Below are 16,380 nucleotides of genomic sequence, written 5' to 3'. Positions count from 1 at the left end.
AAAAATTAATTTTTAGATCATACGCCCCATTACTAAGAACCAAATTCTCAAAAAAAAAACATCAATTTGTGCAAATCGGGTAGAATCGATTCTGCCCAGTTGCGTAGGTTCAAATCAGGTTTGATTTGGTTCAAGAATTAAACCTTGGTTCTGATACCATTGAAGATAAGGGAGATCCATCATATGGATGGCTGAACCTTGTATGGAGGTTGGGCAAATTTTCAAAAATTTTATTTCTCCCTTCCGAGAATCATATTCCATGATTTAGAAAAACGACATTTTTCAAGGTCCATTCTGAAGGGGATGGGATATCCATCATATGGATGGCTGAACCATACTAGAAGGTTGGGAGAATTTTCAAAAATTTTCTTTTCTCCCATCTGGGAATCGTATCCCCAATTTAGAAAATTGCATTTTCAAGGTTCGTTTGTAACCAAACCATACCAAATCTGAAACCAAGATTAGGGAGAGGTATACCTGATATGGAATCCATGCAAAAATGCTCCTTCCAACACAGGTGTTCACGCCCAAAGAGTGTACCAAATCTTCCATCCATTGAGAATGACATAGCTTAGGATGAAACAGATCAGTGGGTAGTTGTTCACCAAGAACTTCTGATTCTTCAGTAAGAATCGAATGGGGTAGTGAGCACAGCTTTAGAATTGTTTATTCTACCAAGAAACAATATCAAGATGTAATCTTGATTAGTTTCAAGAATGGAGATCAAACAAGTTGGGCGGTAGATCTGGGAGAGAAAGAACTGAAGGTAGAAACAGTCAAATTGTGTTGTCTACTGTATATCTTTTCAGATCCACCATGCTCTTTATATATAGCCTTAAAGAGATAATCTCCTAATCAGATTAGGAGTTTCTTTATCCAAATCTTTATTTGGATCTGAATTCTTTAAGTGATAAGGATAATCCCTTAAATTATTTGCAGCTCATGATCAGCTATTCCTAATCAAATTAGGAGTTCTCTGATCCAAATCTATATTTGGATTAGACTCTTTAAGTTAATAAAAGTTATCCTCTTATCCTTATCTATTGATCCATACCCAGACTTGCCCCTATTTAATTAATCCAATTAACCCAAATCGAAATGGGATTTAGGCCCATTAAGCTATCAGGCTCACTTCCTTTTAATGCTGACTAGATTGGCTCTCTTTGTATGGCATGGGACGCTATCATTGATCTACACATCAGCCACATGGGTTCAGCCTAGCCTTTGTTACAAGGCTTGGCTGAATTCACTGTAGAAGACAATGAACCCCTGAATCCATCACCATGGTCTCTTAATGGGCCAAACATTTACACTAAATGTTCCTTGGGTCCAAGCATCTTATGAAGGCCCAAGGACTGGGGGCAAAAACAAAATTATCCCATCAGTTATAACCCTCAATGGTTATACACTAAACCTCTCAGCCCTTAATAATCAAACACTACCCGACAAGAGAGGGCCTCTCCCTCGGTTACAAGGTACAGTGCTGCACTCTCTACTCACTTGGATCCTGGGAATTAAAAACTTTTGCAAAAAATTTGAAAACATAATATATAAGTATATCTCTATATAAATATATTTTGCAAAACCAAATTTCAAACGCATTTGAAATCCACTATCAGTAGTTTAGGTTTCCATTAGAGAGAGTGCATTTCCTCGATCATTCACTTTGTTCGACAAAGGGGCTGATCCTGTCACTATGATCACCCACTCAGGTGAAATCTCAAACTGTCCCAACATACCCAAGTTTTGACCCCCTCTAAGGATCTCACTGATTGTCACATCAAAGACATCCCAATTTGACACCTAGTGTAGTACCATAATTGAGTCTAGGGGTCAGGTGTAACATTCCAATTTTAACCATCTATCTCCATAGTATAAGGCAACACTGGAATTTGGTCCGGTTCAGGGTTTCAAGAAAACCCACACTACATGTACCTCAGGTCTTCAGGTCTCACCCTAGCAGCTAAGACAAGCCACTCCAACCAACTTGGCTTTACATCAGTGTTAGCCTTGGCAAGATAAATCTCCCCAAGTCTATCTAATGGCTGTGAAGATTCTAAACTAACATGAGTCTCATTACTGTCCAATTTAAGGGAATTACACATAAACACACCACAATAACATGAATCAAATATGTACTTTATTCATTTACAATAAATGTCATAATGTACATCATGCTGATTGGAGCTAAGGGCATATACTGTCTAACAACTCTCACTTGCACTTAGGTTCAATCGGGTATATGTCGGAGTCCCATACTTTTCACGTGTTTCTCAAACACTTTTTGAGTCAGTGGCTTAGTCATTGGGTCTGCCACATTCTCCACTAATGCTACCTTTTAACATCAATCTCTCGAAAATCCAATGTTGTCACAGAATAGTGGAATGGGTGATGTGCTGAATTCAAAATTCTAGAATGAACACCTTCATTCATTAGGCAGCCTCACTTATGACAATGTGCTCGGCTTAGGTTGTGCAATCTGCTATTTTTACTAATCAGGACCCCATCGTGAAGATTTAACCAGATGTAGACATTCTACCATCTGGACCGGACTGACAGTCAGTATCAGTATACCTAATGATATGTAGTGAACTACCTTGAAATACCATACAAAACTCCTTTTAACTTTCGAATGTCTCTCAGTATGTTTTCATAGCAGTTTAGTGCCCCTGACCTGGGTTAGATTGGTATCTACTTACCACACTCACTGCCAGAGCAATGTCAAGATGAGTGCACAACATGACATACATGATGCTCCCTACTGCTAAGGCATAGGGAATCTCTTTCATGCCCTCAATCTCTTCGAGAGTCTTGGGAGACATACCCTTGGAGAGAGAGACTCCGTGCCTGAAAGGAACATTTCCTTTCTTGGAGTTCCCCATACTATATCTTTTGACAATCTTGTCAATGTAAGTAGGCTGGGATAATCCTATTATCCTATTCGATCTATCTTTATAGAGTCGAAATCCCAAGATGTAAGAGGCTTCTCCAAGATCTTTCATGGAGAATTGCTACGAAAGCCACACTTTCACCATAGTTAACATTCCTACATCATTCCCAATGAGTAGAATGTCATCTACATATAGAACCAAGAACATAACCTTATCCCCACTGGTCTTCTCGTGAACACAGGGTTCATCTGGGTTCTGCTTAAAGTAAAGTTGTTTGACGGTAGACTCAAACTGGATGTTCTAGCTCTTAGAAGCATGCTTAAGTCCATATATGGATCGATTAAGTTTTCATACCATGTGTTCCTGACCTGCAGTTATAAAATCTTACGTTTGCTATATATATATATATATCTTTAGTAAGATCTCCATTCAGAAATGTGGTTTTGACATCCATTTGCCAAATCTCATAGTTATGGTATGCTGCTACAATTAGTAGGATCATAATGGATTTAAGCATGGTCACAGGCGAAAAGGTTTCCTCATAGTTGATTCCTTCTTTCTGAGTGTACCCTTTCACCACAAGGCAAGCCTTATAGGTCTCAACCTTTCCATCAAGGCCCTTCTTCCTTTTACAGATCCATTCACAACCAATTGCTTTTACCCCAGGGGGGGGGATCTACTAGAGTTCAGACTCCACTGGTCTCCATTGAGTCCATCTCATCTCTCATGGCATCTACCCACTTCAATGAATCTATGTTCAACATAGCTTTCGTATAAGTCACGAGATCCTCCTCACTAGTCATGTCTTCCATCAAGTAACTTTCTTGGTCATAGTTGTAACGAACTGGAGGCCTGGATATCCGGGTAGATCTCCTAGGTTGGTTATTAACTTGAGCTTGTGGGACATCTCTCACTACCCCTTACCTCTCCTCATCAAAAACAACTTCCTATTAGTGATTGTTTGGGATGTAATCTTCCTCCAAGAAATGGGCATTTCGATTACAGAACACTTTTTGCTCTTTTGAGTCATAGAATAAATACCCTACAAAGCCTTTGGGGTAACCTACAAATAGGTAACGGTTGGTCCTGGATTCCAATTTGTTAGCACTTATTCTTTTAACATGTACTGGACAACCCCAAATCTTCAAGTGTCTCACACTTGTTTTCTTACCGGTTCAAAGCTCATAGGGAGTCTTCAAAATGGATTTGGTTGGAACCCGGTTCAGCACGTATATCGCAGTTTCTAATGCATATCCCCAAAAGGATGTAGGTAATTCCGAGTGGATGAGAAGTGATCGGACCATATCCAATAAAGCCCGGTTCCTCCTCTCTGACACACATTTAACTGTGGTGTAGTAGGAGGAGCTAATTGTGATACTATCCCATTTTCCTTTAAGTAGTATCTGAATTCGTCAGAGAGATATTCATCTCATTGATCTGATCAAAGGGCCTTAATGTGTCTCCCTAATTGTTTTTCGACCTCTTGTCTGAACTCTTTGAACTTTTCAAAGAATTCAGACTTGTGTCTCATTAGGTACACATAACCATACCGTGAATGATCATTAGTAAAAGTTATAAAATAAACATGTTGGTTATGTGTCCTATCATTCATAGGACCACATACATCAATATATATAAGGTCAAGTGTGCCTATTGATCTTTCAGGCTTACCAGTGAATGGCCAAGTCTATAATGCCACAAGCACGTGGGATTAACTGTATCACGAGTTCTTTTTTTGTAGGATTTTATCCAATGTAGTTCCAGTTATGTTTGTTTACAGAGAATGATGGAGAACATATGTTCTCCATATGTGAGAAATTTGTTATTCCTTTTGATAGTAATCACATTACTAAAAAGAACAGAATAATCATCCACACATAGTTTTGAAATAGAAATCAAATTTCTTCTCAAGTTAGGTACATGAAGACAATCTTTTAATGTAATAATTCTTTCTCTAAAATACAATTCTACAATTCCTATGGCTATAGCTGCAACATTTGTAGAAGTCCCCAAGTAAAAAATCACTTCTCCGTCACTCAGTCTTCTACTTGTCCTAAACCCCTACAATGTATTACATGCATGAGTAGAATCCCCAGAATCAATACACTAGGAAGCAGAAGTGACCAACATATTGGTCTCTTTGACAAAGGATTCAAAATTACCTTGTTTCTTGGCCTCCAAGTATTGAGGACAATTCCTCTTCCAGTGGCCGATCTGCTTGTAAAAGTGACAAGCATTTGATGCATTGTCCTTCTTCTACCTTTTTAGGCTTACTAACCTTCTTATGAGGTTTCTTCTTTGTCTTCATCTTTTTTTTGCCCAATTTGCCACCTTCAACAATGGGCTCATCCTTCGTTATCAGTTCTTTGGCTCTCTACAATATATTGCTAAGTTCCTGAAGGCTTACATTTAGCTTGTTCATATTATAGTTCATAATTAACTGATTGAAAGAATGAGGCAAAGAGTTCAGGATGGCATCAACGTTGGTGACATGATCTAGCCTAGATCCAAGAGCCTCCAGTTCATTAATGTATCCCATCATCTTAAGACAATGGTCATGAACTAGTTGGTTCTTGGACATTTGAGTGGTCATAAGCTGCTTTAATACCTTTTGACAAGTAGAATGATTCTGCTCTTTGTACATGGTCCTTAGACTATCCAAGATATCTTTGGACACTTCGATCTGATCGAATTGTCGTTGTATCCGGTTATCTAAGGAGGCTATGATGTAGCACTAGGCAAGAGAGTTTTTCTCTTCCCATTCTTGATATTCCCTCCTACATGCTTCAGAAGCCCTATCACCCGGATGATCCAGAGCAGGGTTCTTAGCAACCTTGTCCAATTTTTCGGACGTCAGAACTAGCATAAGGTTACGGAACCAGTTAGCGTAATTTGGGCCCTTAAGCTTATTATCGTCCAACAGTTTGGCAAATTGTCTGTTTGCCATTTCTGATAAAAGGCAAAGCAAATATTAGTCCACAACCTAATTTGGTTCATATTATTTACATAGAAATGGATTTTAATCTATGTTCCATTTTCATTTGTTCATCTCTGAGATTTCCCTCCTATCTCAGTGACGGAGACTACGAAATATGTCTTTGGAAATGTGGGAAAACACATATAGTGCATAGGGCCAACTATTTTAGCTACATAACCCCACCACCTTTTGTGAATGATCTTATCCACTCATCTTATGAGCTTTCCTTTTGGCCTCTATTAGATAAGGTTCATTGCCTTTTTAGGTTAAACCTTTCTGCCTAGTAAGTGCTTACCCATCATATTCGTGAATACCAAGGAACCATGAAAGAGTCTTCCATTTTAGGACAGGCCCCTCCCACATCGGTCTATGACGCCCTTATCATCTTATGAAATAATCCAACAAATCTAGTAGCAAATGGATAACTCAATTTTATGGTGCAACTCCTCATTACTGAAGGACCCATTTTCATTCTAATAATGGAAGGCCTTTAGAGAGTTTGTCATATGAACCTCCCTATCACATGCACTTATATTTTGTTGGAGGGAATGAATAATTACACCCTAATTCTGATTTAGGTTAAAACAAAGTGGCTCCCACTGGCTTTCTTAGAGCCAGATTTAAATGGGCCCTAAACGGATAGGGTTATGCATGGTTCCTCTTGGGGAGGAAGCTAATGTGGGGCCCATCAAGAAGGGAAATCATCCAATGAACTTACGGACACCATGGAAATGATGTGCATTCAGCCATGATGTGCAAAAGAGCCACTATCTAATTAACATGGGTCAAGTGCTTATGACCCATGTACGTAGCAGATCACACATCCATACATTACATGCAGGAAAAATTAACACAATTGATCCTATCAATTTAAATATCTGTAAAACCTTAGATTAATTAGGTTAAATTAGTATCAGCCCAACAAAGCCCATAACATCATCAAATAACATTATCTAGGTATATGGGCTGAATTGCAAAGAGCAGTTCAGCCCAAGTTTTGGTGTCTAGTTCAAGATTTAATTCAAGAATAATGATCTGCAAAATAAATTAAATTCAGATAATCAAAATTATCAAGAAAACGAAATCAAAGGGTTGCACTATGATTATCTTGGACATCCTTCAAACCTGCAAAGAAAATTAATCACGGATTGCAGAATCGAAATCTACAAATCGCATATCACAGAACTTCTTTCTGCAAAATCTTCTTCTCCTTTGTTGCGCATTGCAAAATCTCTAGATGAAAATAAAATAGAAAAACCTAATTGTTCTATTATTACAACACATTGAATTCCTATTCAATTTATCTAAAAATATAAAAAAAATATTTACAGACCAAATCGAATAGAAAAGAAATAGCAGGGTGCGCAAATCTTGGTATTAGAAAGATTTGATCTCCATCACACGTGCAAACCAATAATTTAAGAAACATTCATAGAACAATTTCATAAATATAACAGAATAAAAAACATTTATTTTCCAAATCATTCACCCATAGTTTGGGAACCAATTCCTAGAAAAAAAAAATGCTAACTGCACAAATCAGGTAGAACGCCTTCTACCCATTTACACAGATCCAAATCTAATCTAATTTGATTCAAAACTTAAACCTGGCATTGGTACCACTAAAGGAGATGGGATATCCATCATATGGATGGCCGAACCCTACAAGAAGGTTGGGCAAAATTTCAAAAAAAAGATCTCTCATCTAGGAATTGTATCCCCAATTTAGAAAATTGCATTTTCAATGTTCATTCTTGTAACCAAAACAGATCAAACATGAAACCAAGAATAGTGAGAGGTATACCTGATACAAAATCCACCCAAAAATGCTCCTCCCAACGCAGGTGTTCATGCCCAAAGAGTGTACCAAATCCTCCATCCACTAAAGATGACACAACTTAGGATGAGGCAGGATCAACAAGTAGTTCTTCACCAAGAACTTCTGATTCTTCAGCAAGAATCGAATGGGGCAGTGAGCACAGCTTTATAATTGTTTATTCTAGCAAGAAACAATATCAAGATCTAATCTTGATCAGTTCCAAGAAACGAAGATTGAACAAGGTAGGGGGGCAAAAGCAGGGAGAGAAAGAATTGAAGGTAGAAACAGTCAAACTGTGTTGTCTACTGTATATCTTTTCAGATCTGCCCTGCTCTTTATATATAGCCTTAAAGAGATAATCTCCAAATCTGATTATGAGTTTCTTGATCCAAATCGTTATTTGGATCTTAACTCTTTAAGTGATAAAGATAATCCATTATCTTATCTGCAGATCAAGATCAGTTATTCCTAATCAAATTAGGAGTTCCATAATCCAAATCTCTATATGGATCTGGACTCTTTAAGTGGATAAGAGTTATCTTCTTATTCTTATCTGCTGATCTATACCCAGATTCGCCTCTATTTAATTAATCTAATTAACCCAGTTCGAAATGGTCTTTAGGCCCATTAAGTATTCAGGCTTACTTCCTTTTAATGTTGGCTACCATGTCTCTCTTTTTATGGTGTGGGACCCTATCATTGATTTACACATCAGCTACATGGGTTCAGCCTAACCTCTATTACAAGGCCTAGCCGAATTCACTGCTGAGTACAGTGAACCTTTGAGCCCATCACCATGGGCTCTTAATGGGCCCAACATTTACACTAAATGTTCCTTGGGTCCAGCCATCTTATGAAGGCCCAAAGACTGTGGACAGATGCAAGATTTGCCCATCAGTTATACCCTTAATGGTCTTACACTTAACCTCCTAGCCCTAAATGATCAAACACTGCTCGACAAGAGAGGACCTCTCCCTCGGCTGCAAGGTACAGTGTTGCACTCTCTATTCACATGGATCCCGAGAATTAAAACATTTTGCAAACAATTTGAAAACAAAATATATAAGTACATCTCTATATAAATATATTTTGCAAAACCAAATTCCAAACACATTTGAAATCCACTGTCAACAGTTTAGGTTTCCATCAGAGAGAGTGCATTTCCCCAATCATTCACTTTGTTAGACAAAGGAGATGATCTTGTCACTATGATCACCCACTTATATGAATTCTCAAACTGCCCCAACATACACAGGTTTTGATCCCCTAAGGATCTCATTGATTGGCACATCAAAGACAGCCCAATCAAACACCTACTACAGTACCATAAATGAGTCTAGGGGTCAAATGTAACATTCCAATTTTCCCCATCTGTCTCCATGGTCTAAGGCAACACTAGAATTTGGTCTGGTTCAGGGTTTTAAAAAAACCCACACTGCATGTACCTCAAGCCTCACCCTAGTAGCTAAGACAAGCCACCCCAATCAACTTAGCAACAATACATCAGTGTCAGCCTTTGTAGGATAAATCTCCCCAAATCTATCCAATGGATGTGAAGATTCTAAAATAACACAAGTCTCATTTGTGTCCAATTTAAGGGAATTACATAGAAACACACCACAATAACATGAATCAAATATGTACCTTATTCATTTACAATAAATATCATAATGTACATCACGCTGATTGGAGCTAAGGGCATACACTTTCTAACATGTTCTTAAATCAAACCAGACCAGATCTGAAATCAAAATTAAGCAAGTAGGGAAATACTCGATACGGAATAATAGTAACTCCTAATGTACGTGTTCACGCCCAAGGAGTTGACCAAAACCCACATCCACTGAAGATGACATACCTTATGGTGAGGCAAGATCAGTATGATAGCTCTTTACCAAGAACCCTAATTCTTTAGCAAGAATCAGGCAAGGGGCTGGTGAACATGACTTTAAATTGTTTCTTTCTATCAAGAACTATTCTTGATCAGATCCAAGAATGGATATCAAACTGGGTAGAGGCAGCAAGAGCTGGGGAAGAATTCTGCAGATTTCTAAATGTGTCTAAAACTGATGAACTTGCCCCTTATTTAGAGCCTTCTTTGGATCAGCCTCCTAAACCAATTAGGAGAGAGTTTCTTGATCCAAATACGATATTTGGATTTAGACTCTTAAATGGATAAGACTTATCTTATCCTTTACCTAATCCTGATTAGGTTATAAGTCAGAATTCGCCCCTTTTTAATTAACTTACTTAAGCCCAATATGAAATGGGCTTTAGGCCCATTAAGTCACATAGCTCACTTTCCCTTTAAATGTTGGCTAGTTTGGCTCTCTTCGTATGGCGTGGGACCCTAGCATTGATCTACACATCAGCTATATGGGTTCAGCCTACCTTTTGTTAGAAGGCCTGGCCAAATTCACTGTAAAACATAGTGAACCCCTAAGTCCATCAGTATGGGCTCTTAATGGGCCCAACATTTACACTAAATGGTCCTTGGGTCCAGCCACCTTATGAAGGCCCAAGGACTGTGGGCAGATGCAAGATTATCCCATCAGGTATTACCCTTAATGGTTTTACACTTAACCTCTCAGCCCATAATGATCAAACACTGCCCGACAAGAGAGGACTTCTCCCTCGGCTGCAAAGTATAGTGTTGCACACTCTGTTCATATGGATCTGGGGAATTAAAACCTTTTGCAAACAATTTGTGATACCATAATATATATCTCTATATAAATATATTTTGCAAAACAAAATTCAACAAGTTTGAAATCAACTGTTGGCAGTTTAGGTTTCCATCAGAGAGAGTGCATTCCCTGATCATTCACTTTGTCTGACAAAGGGGATAATCCTGTCACTATGATCACCCACTCAAGTGAATTCTCGGACTGTCCCAACATACCTAGGTTTTGACCCCCTCTAAGTATCTCACTGAATGCATATCGAAGCCAGCCCAATGCAACACCTAGTGCAGTACCATAATCAAGTCTAGGGGTCAGGTGTAACATTCTAGTTTTGCCCATCTATCTCCAAGGTCTAGGAAAATACTGGAATTTGGTCTGATTCAGGGTTTCAAGACAACCCAACCCACACTACATGTAACTCAAGTCTCACCCTGGCAGCTGAGACAAGCCACCCCAACCAACTTGGCGGCACATCAAGACTGGATACATCTCCCTAGATCTATCCAACAACTGTGAAGATTCTAAACTAACACGAATCTCATAAGTGTCCAGTTTAAGGGTATTACACAGAAATACACCAAAATAACATGAATCAATTATGCACTTCATTCATTTACAATAAATGACAATAAGTACATCAATCCGCTGGTGATGCTTTAGTTGAAGAAAATATGTTACCATCCCCAGGGTAAGCTTGATAGCGTAGACAAAGCAGTAGGACATGAGATTGATCAGTAATCTAAATGAATTCGGCATCAGCTGCATTGGTAGTACCCAATACCACTCAAACACCCCAGAACCCTTTGTGCAATGGGAACCTCAGCCCGAACTCCAGACTCTTTTCATATACACAGATCTCGCCCGACCGAGCATTTGTGGGCCTCTTACTACCCTCAGACATCTAAGCTCAAATTCCCCGGGGAAGCAGTACAGAGCTCGGATCCAAGCCATATACTCGGGAGTAAGACAGCACAGGGTGGTCCCAAATCGGTGGCTAACCCATGCAGGAAGCTCGACCTCCACGGTTGACAGCCCCACTTCAGCCTGTTCGGCCTCAGCAACCCTCTCAGAGTCTACTCCCTCAAAGTCCTTGGCCTTGGCCCCACGGCCCTCAGCCTTGGGAACATTGAGCGCAACAGCCTCGATGAAAGACCCCGGCTTGGACTCAAAGTAAGAAGACCTAGCAAAATCAGAAGAAGAGGAAGAAGAACAAAAGGAGAAGGAAGACATCTTACCTAGTCTTGTAGGTTAAAGGCCATGGAACTGAAGCAAACACTGAGCACCGAAGACTACTCCTCGCCGAGCTCTACAAATGACTTCTTTCGCAAATGATGAAGGGGAGATGCTCTTCTCCCTATTTATAGGATCCCCAATGGTCCAAATCAAAATAGGATCGACGGCATGGATCAAGTGCCGCTTTAACAAGCTTGGGAGGGCCAATCAGTGCTACCGCTCTTCGCACACGTAAAGTCTCAAGAAGTAAAATGATGGCTCTAACAACCGTTTTGAGGGCGGGACCAGCGTTGAACTGCCTGGTTCGTCTAGAGAGACTGGCCCAACTTCAAGCCACTCGGTCTAGCCTGCACTCTCAACCAAACTTCAACTTTAAGTTCCTCATCCGAGGACCAAAGAACTCTTCCACGCCACACTGCGGCCGAGCACTTCACTCCTCGACTTTGGAACTGGGGGAGTGGTGTTCTGATTATGGTTGAGCTATCCCTAGATGCCACATTTCGCCCCCGTGGCCACCCTATTTCCTCGGCCATGTCAACACTGCATCACCTCCGCAGCCTACCTTATCTCCTCATCCACGTCAACACCATGTTGCCTCTACGGCCCTGCCTTATCCCTTTAGCCACATTGACACCACGTCATGTGGATAAGCGCGACCAAGACAAGAGGCCATCGTATGAATGGGGACAACTCCGCTAGGGATTAGATCTTGTCCCGAAGACCTCGGTGGCTAACCTCATCCCGATAACCCCAAAAGCCTCATCCGATTAAGACACAAATCTTTGGCTATAAAAATGTACCTCCCGTTCAAGGTAAAAGATCCAACTTTTGACTCCCCTACTGTTACTCTGCTCAGACCAACACCGTTTTCTAACTGCTCGGCCCGGCCACCCACTGTTTTCTACTAACTTGAGTATCAGAGTATCTTCCCAAGGATAACTCCTCGAGCCTCTGAATTTTTCTTGATTTCAGATCTTGGAGCATCATCATTCAATCATGTCAAAGCCTAGTACAAACTAGAACATCGTCAAAACAATTGTTCTTTCACTCTAGAGGTAACTAATCGTCATATTTCATATAATTGAAACCACTTTCGATGAAACCATATTCACATGGACTAAGAAAGAAAAGAAAAAAAGAAAATATAACATACCTAACCATCCCAATTGTCTACATTTGAGACATGACTAAAGAACGTTTCACCTCGCTACTAGCAAAGAACCAACAGCCAAACACCTAGTGAAATTAGATTTTGTTAAACCCAAGCCATCAAGACATATACAAATCAAGCCCAACAAAGCTAAACCTAGTTAGAATCAATCCAACCTACACAAAATTAACAAAACCTGAATCAAGACAGAGAAATCAAACTTGACAAAATAGATCTTAGATAGAACCCATATCCGAGGCTTGTCCCAACGATCCAATCCTATCAAGATATAGTTGAATCCACCCCAATTATTTGAACCTAGCTATAACCAAAATAATCTACTTTAGATTAACAAAACTAACTCTAACAAATTCAACATAACTAAACCAAGCCAAAGCTAGGTAATTCATCCTTACCTAAATAGCTTAGGCCAATGAACTGAACCTTTTGACCAAATCTACCATTGCCCTTTAAAACACAGTTGAGTGAAAAATGAAATACTAAGATGAACCTAAAACCTTTTCCATTCCAACTTTACATTGTAGAGCCTAGTTCGAATATAGACTTGCCTGAAGCTTGAACATCACACAAATTCAACAAAACCAAGTTAAAGCATAATCCTAAAATGTTAACCAACTTAACAAGAACTATGATGGGCAAAACTGGAATGTTACACTTGACCCCTATACTCGATTACAGTACTTCACTAAGTGTTGGATTGTGCTGTCTTTGATATGCTAATCAGTGATATCCTTAGAGGGGGTCAAAACCTAGGTATGTTGGGGTAATCCGAGAATTCATCTGAGTGGGTGATCATAGTGATAGGATCTGCCCCTTTGTCGGACAAAGTGAATGATTGGGGAATGCACTCTCTCTGATGAAAACCTAAACTGCTGGCAGTGGATTTCAAATGTGTTTGAAATTTGGTTTTGCAAAATATATTTATATAGAGATCTACTTATATATTATAGTTTCAAATTGTTTGCAAAAATGTTTTAATTCTCAAGATCCATGTGATTAGAGAGTGCAACATTGTACCTTGTAACCGAGGGAGAGGTCTGCCCTTGTCGGGCAGTGTATGATCATTAAGGGCTGAGAGGTTAAGTGTATGACCATTGAGAGTAATACCTGATGGGATAATCTTGCATCTGCCAACAGTCCTTGGATTTTTATAAAGTGGTTGGATCCAAGAACCATTTAGTGTAAATGTTGGGCTCATTAAGAGCCCATGGTGAAGGACTCAGGGGTTCACTATATCCTACAATGTATTCGGCCAGGCCTTGTAACAAAGGCTGGGTTGAACCCATGTAGCTGATGTGTAGATCGATGTTAGAATCCCACGCCATACAAAGAGAGCCAAGTTAGCTAGCAGATTAAAGGGTAAGTGAGCTACGCGACTTAATGGGCCTAAAGACCATTTCGAACTGGGCTTAAGTCAATTAATTAAAAGTGGGAGAAATTTGGTTTATAATCTAATTAGGATTAGCTGAAGGATAAGATAAGTCTTATAATAGTCCAGATCCAAATATCAAATTTGGATCAAGAAACTTTTTCCTAACTGGATTAAGAGGCTAATCCAAAGAAGCATATAAATAGGGGGTAGATTCTTCAGTTTAAACACACTTGGCAACCTGTAGAATTCTCCCTATTCTTACCACCCCTACCTAGTTCGATTTCCACCTGTGGAACTGATCAAGAAAGGTTATTGATATTGTTTATTTCTAAAAAAAACAATCTGAAGTCGTGCTCACTAGCCCTTGTTCGATTCTTGGTGAAGAGTTCAAGTTCTTGTTGAAGAACTATCTTGTTCATCTTGCTTCACCATACACTGTGTCATCTTCAGTGGAGGCAGGTTTTGGTCTTTTCCTTGGGCATGAACACCTACATTGGGAGTTACTGTTACTTTGTATTAGGTATATCCCTCTCTTCCCTTTTGGTTTCAGATCTGGTCTGGTTTTGATTCAAGAACGAACCTTGAAAATGCACTTTTCTAAATTAGGGAATACGATTCCCAGATGGGAGAGAAAGAAATTTTTGAAATTTTGCCACCTTCTTGTAGGGTTCGGCCATCCATATGATGGATCTCCCATCCCTTCACCCACACCCTAGCTAATCTGCCGAAAATTTAAAATTTGACTATAGCTAGATCGAGTAAACAAAACCTAACCACAAATAGACAATAACCCAACCTATTGACGCAAAACTAAACCTAGACCCTCCCAACCCACCATAGAACCAAACATATCCCAACATAACTGAATTAATTCTACCTAGCTAAACATGAGTTTGCATCTCCGCCCCGCCGCTTGTCGCCCCACTAACGCCCCACAAAACATGCAACTACCACATGTCCAGTCGCACGCAATGGGGCCTTCCCACGTATGGGGCTAATGGGGTGGCCATTAGCTCGTCCAGTTAGCCCCAAAATGAGTCCAAACTTTCTTTCTCCCATAAAACATTTTAAAAAACAACTCAGAAACGGAATCGTTTTAGCCACCCGTTTCTAGGTCAACGGTCCGATCATCTGATTTGAATGGATGGCCCATTCTGACAAATAAGTTAAAAAATAAAAAATAATTTAAAATAAAAAACGGTTAAAAATAGTTGAATAGGTCAATGATTTGACCGCCCAGGTCAACGGGTTATTGACTTTTTCAACGGTTTTTGGCCAAATACCAAGTTTGGGGTAAAACGAAACCCGTTGACCTAGGCGTACCTAGTAACAATGAACTGGCCAGAGCGATCGCCCTTACTAGAAATGGAGTTGGATCCGAGCTCGGATAGAGGGGAGTAGAACGGGAGACAAATGCGATTTGAAGCAAGGTTTTCGAACTGTCGTTGACCCGGACAATTAGACCGTTCGGCCCAAGAACCATCTAGGTAATTGGTTCCATTGACACGGTTGGATCGTTCGGCCCGAGAACTGTCTAGGCAACCGGTTCTGTCGACCTAGGCAATCAAACTATTGACCTGTCAACCCATTCAACGGTTTTGACCATTTTTATTTTTCATTATTTTTACTTTTTAAATTTATTTGTTAGAATGACCTATATGTTCAAACCGGATTATCGGATCATTGACCCGGAAAACAATTCCGTTTCCTGGTCATTTTTTAAAATGTTGATTTGTGATTGAGGGGGTGGGAATATGGGAGAAAGGAGGTTTGGGCTTGCTTTGGGGCAAACGGGATGAATAGGCTATTTTGACAAATAAATTAAAAAAATAAAAAAATAATTAAAAATCAAAACGGACAAAAACCGTTGAACGGGTTGACGACCTAGGACAACGGAACCAATTGCCTAGACGGTTCCCGGGCCCAAATTGTATCTGACCCCCGTTTTACTCCCCTCTACCCGAGCTTGGATCCAACTCCATTTCCGACAATGTCGATCGCTTTGGCCAGTTCACTGTTACCAGGTACGCCCGGGTCAATGGGTTCCGTTTTACCCCAAACTCGGTATTTGGCCAAAAACTGTTGAAAAAGTCAACAACCCATTGACTCGAGCAGTCAAACCGTTGACCCATTCAACGATTTTTGACCATTTTTTATTTTTTAATTTATTTCTTAGAATGGGCCATTCATTTGAACCGAATGGTCGGACCATTGACCTGGAAACCGGTGGCCA

The sequence above is a fragment of the Nelumbo lutea genome, chromosome 2 (assembly GCF_056320005.1).
Source record: "Nelumbo lutea isolate HS-2025 chromosome 2, American lotus-T2T, whole genome shotgun sequence".
Taxonomy (NCBI): Eukaryota; Viridiplantae; Streptophyta; class Magnoliopsida; order Proteales; family Nelumbonaceae; genus Nelumbo; species Nelumbo lutea.
Note: the sequence above shows the minus strand (reverse complement) of the source record.